Below are 4,739 nucleotides of genomic sequence, written 5' to 3'. Positions count from 1 at the left end.
TGTTAGGCACCATCATGGTCCGAAAGTGGGAATTTCGGGTCGTGACAGTTGGTATCAGAGCACTAGGTTACATAGGTCTCACGAGTCACGAACAAGCTTAGTAGAGTCTGAAGGATCGGTACGCAGATGACTGTACTTATCTCTCAGAGGCTATGAAGTTTAGGAACAATATCACTTCTTTCTTATTCTATCGTGTGATTTTATTCTATCATCGATGATTGAACCATTCTACTCTTATTCTCACACAGATGGTGAGAACACGTAATACCTCTACCGATGGACAGGGAGCAAAACCCCCGGTGGAAACTATGGCCAGGGGTAGAGGTCGAGGCCGAGGTCGTGCTAGAGGCCGAGGTAGAGCTCAGTCCAGAGCTCGAGCAACTGCACCTGTTGTAGAACCTCAGGTGGACCTTCAGGAGGAGGGTCCAGTTAAGAATGTACCAGTTAGACCAGTTCCGATCCCGGAAAGATTCATAGCCACTCCAGTACTTCAGGACGCTCTAGTCCGTTTGGTAAGTCTCATGGAGGGCGTGGCCCAGAATGGTACATTTCCAGTGGCACCAGCCGTCTCACAGGCTGGGGGAGGAGCACAAACTCCCACTCCGGAGAAGATGGCTCCCCAGAATCAGGCTCCAGTAGCCCCGCCAGTTGGGGTAGTTCAGCCAGTTGTAGTGGCACAGATCGGTGATAGGCCCGCCATGTCTTTTTAGGCCTTATTAAGTTTGGATAAGTTCACTAAGCTCTTTCCAATTCATTTCAGTGGTACACCTTCTAAGGACCCATAAGATTATCTTGAATGCTGCCATGAGGTGTTGCGGAACATGGGTATAGTTGAGACCAATAGAGTTGATTTTGCGGTATTCCAGATGACGGGTTCCGCTAAGAGGTGGTGGAGAGATTATACATTGACCCGACCAGTCGGATCACCTGCACTTACCTGGGAGCAGTTCTCTTAGCTATTTCTGGATAAGTTCCTCCCTATCACACTGAGAGAGGAATTCCGCAAGCAATTTGAGCGTCTACAGCAGGGCAATATGATTGTTACTCAGTATGAGTCCCGTTTTGTGGATTTGGCCCATCATGCTCTCCTTTTACTACCTATGGAGGGAGAGAGAGTGAGGAAGTTTATTGAGGGACTCACTCACCCTATCAGACTTCAGATGGCAAGAAAACCGGAAGTGAGATTTCTTTTCAGGCGGCTGCTAATGTCGCCAGGAGGATCGAGATGGTTCTTGCACAGGAGAGAGGGCAGAGGTCTGATATGAGATCTCATCAGTTTGGTGGTTTCAGTAGGGCCTCGTCTGGAGGCAGGGGTAATTTTGGTAGGGGTCATCCTTCCAGACCGTTTCATTCAGCACTTCATGCAACTCCCGGTGCTTCAGGGAGTCACGGTCCTATTACGCCTTACTCTGGGTAGCCAGTATTCAGTGCACATTCAGCTTCTATCAGTGCACCACCACTCCAGAGTTACTACAATGGTTATCCGACCCATTTGGGTCAGCTTCAGCTTCAACAGCCACGACATCAGGATGAGTGTTATGAGTGTGGGAGCATTGGTCACGTCAGGAGGTATTGCCCTAGATTGGTGAGTAACAGATCTCGACAGGATTCTCGTGCCATCATACTAGCACCGGTTGCTTCACCGCCTGCTCAGCCAGCTAGAGGCGGGGGTCAGACAGCTAGAGGTGGAGCTCAGACTGTTAGAGGTGGAGGCCAGCCAGTCAGAGGCCGTCCCAGGGACGTAGTTCAGAGTGGTGGGGCCTAGCCCCGATTTTATGCTTTTCCAGCTAGGCTTGACACCGAGTTATCTGATGCTGTGATCACATGTATTATTCTAGTTTGCCATAGAGATGCTTCAGTTCTATTTGATCCAGGATCTACTTATTCCTATGTGTCCTCCTATTTTGCTTCATATTTGGTTGTGCCTTGTGATTCTCTGAGTGCTTCTGTGTGTATCTACACTTTGGGAGACTCTCGGGAGACTATAAAGTTGAATAATTTGTTGTTAGCTATATGTTCTCTATGTGTTGATAAAATTTGACTGTAAATCATGTTAGAAATCATGCTTAGGCTATGTGATAGTACTGTTGGGACCCACAGAGGTCGCGTACTTGTTGAATTTCCTGCTAAATGTTATATGTACTCAGTCTCAGTTTTTACTTGCACATTTTATCTCAGTCTCTGTTATTATTATTAATACATCATATCATTGTTGTTTGGGCTGATTTCATGATAATTGAGAGCCCGAGATACTGGAGAGATTTATGACTAAGTGAGGACGAGGGCCTGATTATGAGATATATTATACTATAGCACGTGAGTTGGCCGTGCGGATCCTTATATTATACTATGGCACGTGAGTTGGCCGTGAAAAACGTGAGTTGGTCGTGTGGATCCTTATATTATACTATAGCACGTGAGTTGGCCGTGCGGATCCTTATATTATACTATGGCACGTGAGTTGGCCGTGCAATACGTGAGTTGGCCGTGCGGATCCAGATATTTATATTATGGCACGTGAGTTGGCCGTGCGGATCCAGATATTTATATTATGGAACATGAGTTGTCCGTGCAGCACGTGAGTTGTCTGTGCAGATTATAACGCTTGCACTGTAGGAGCACCTCCGGAGTCTGTGCACCCCTAGTGAGTGCGGATACCCATTGAGTGAGTGATGAGGGCTAGGAGCCCAGAGAGTGATGAGGGCTGGGAGCCTAGTGAGTGATTGTTGTTCTCAGAGGTTGTACTTGAATTCCATTTGTTATTGCATTTAGTTGCTATCTATCATTGTTGTGAAATTTCTGAAAGATTATTGATATACGGATTACATGAACAGGAATTGTATAAAAATTGATTTGACATTAAACTTCCAGATTTGATAGCATGTCTATTCTTTGCTGGGATTACTGGAAATGAACAATAATTGTGTAGCTCGTTACCATTTTTAGTTCCTTATTTATTATTGTTACTTGCTGAGTTGGTTGTAGTCATACTACACTCTGCACTTCGTGTGCAGATCTAGGTGTTCCCGGACATAGCGGGTGTTGATTCTTCTGTAGAGCTGATTTTTCGGAGATTCAGAGGTAGCTGTCGTGTTTCTCAGACCTTGTCTCTCTTTACCTATCTCTATATTACTGTATTTTTGGTCTTAGACTATTGTAGACCGTACTTTTCTAGATTTGTATTCATATTAGATGCCCATGTACTCAGTGACACCGGGTTTTGGGGAGTGTTCGTATTTGTATTTGGGAGATTTTGTATTGTATTTAAATATTATATTATCAAACATAGCAGAAAATGTGGTTTAGTGACATTAACGGCTTGCCTAGTATCGAGATAGGCGGCATCACGACGGGTGAGATTTTTGGTCATGACAAATTGGTATTAGAGCCTAGGTTACATAGGTCTCACGAGTCATGAGCAGGTTTAGTAGAGTCTTGCGGATCGGTACAGAGACATCTGTACTTATCTTCGAGAGGCTGCAGAAGCCTTAGGAAAATTTCACTTTCTTGTATTCTGTCGTGCAAATTCGTTGATTCTGGAAAGTAAATTTTTGCTATTCTATTCTCTCACAGATGGTGAGGATACGTACTACGGGATCGGACGGTCAGCCACCAGCACTAGTTAGGGCTGCGAGAGGCCGGGGCCGTGGTAGAGGCTGGGGCCGAGGTAGAGGTCGAGGTGTAGCTCATACCATAGTTGGAATAGCACCTATAGTACCACCAGTTGTTCCAGCTCAGGAGCAGATTCCAGATATAGTTGAAGCCGACAGGATCAGCTCAGGTACCAGTTGTGCCCATTGAGATTGCACGCATTCAGGAGACTGTGGCCCAGATATTGGCAGTCTGCACTGGTCTTGCTCAGGTGGTTTAAGCTCAGGCCACTCCTGCGACTTCTCAGGCTGGGGGAGGTACTCATACCCCCGTTGCTCGTACTCCAGACCAGGTAGTACAGGGACTTCAGATACCGGGGGCACTACCAGCCCAACCGGTTGCAACTGCTCAAGCCCCGGTAGTTCCAGTTATGGCCGATGATGAGCAGAGGTGACTTGAGAGATTTGAGAGGATACGACCTCCACCATTTAGCGGTACTGAGTTAGAGGAAGCTCAGGATTTTCTGGAAAGGTGTCAACGGATGCTTCGGACAACGGGTATTCTGGAGACCAGTGGGGTCTCATTCACTACTTTTCAGTTTTTTGGGTCTACATTCAGATGGTTGGAGACTTATGAGAGGCGTAGGCCTATTGGCGCAGCACCCCTTACTTGGTATCAGTTCTCCGTGGTCTTTTTGGAGAAGTTCGTACCTCAGTCCCAGAAAAAAAAGTTGCACAGATAGTTTGAGTAGCTTCGCTAGGGTGATATGTTCGTGACGCGGTACGAGATGATAGGGAGAGGATTAGGAGGTTCATTGATGGCCTCACATATCATTTGCGGTTACTTATGACTAGGGAGAGAGTATCTGGTGCTACTTTTGATGAGGTAGTGGACATTACTCGGTAGATAGAGATCGTTTGTAGCCAGGAACGTGGAGAGAGAGAGAGGCTAAGAGGCCTCGTGGTCTGGGTGATTACAGCGGTGTTCCTTCAGGCGGTCACTTTCACCGAGCTAGGGGTCATTCTTGCAGACATGCTCAGACAGGTCATCCAGCTCATCGTGGTGCATTAGCTAGTCATGGTTCTTACAGTGCTCACTCAGGCCAATCTTCATTCAGTACACTACCAGCGCAGATTTCTCATCATGCC

Source organism: Nicotiana tomentosiformis, chromosome 7 (assembly GCF_000390325.3).
Source record: "Nicotiana tomentosiformis chromosome 7, ASM39032v3, whole genome shotgun sequence".
NCBI classification, from domain to species: domain Eukaryota; kingdom Viridiplantae; phylum Streptophyta; class Magnoliopsida; order Solanales; family Solanaceae; genus Nicotiana; species Nicotiana tomentosiformis.
The sequence above is the reverse complement of the archived record's forward strand: the minus strand, read 5'-3'. Positions refer to the sequence as shown.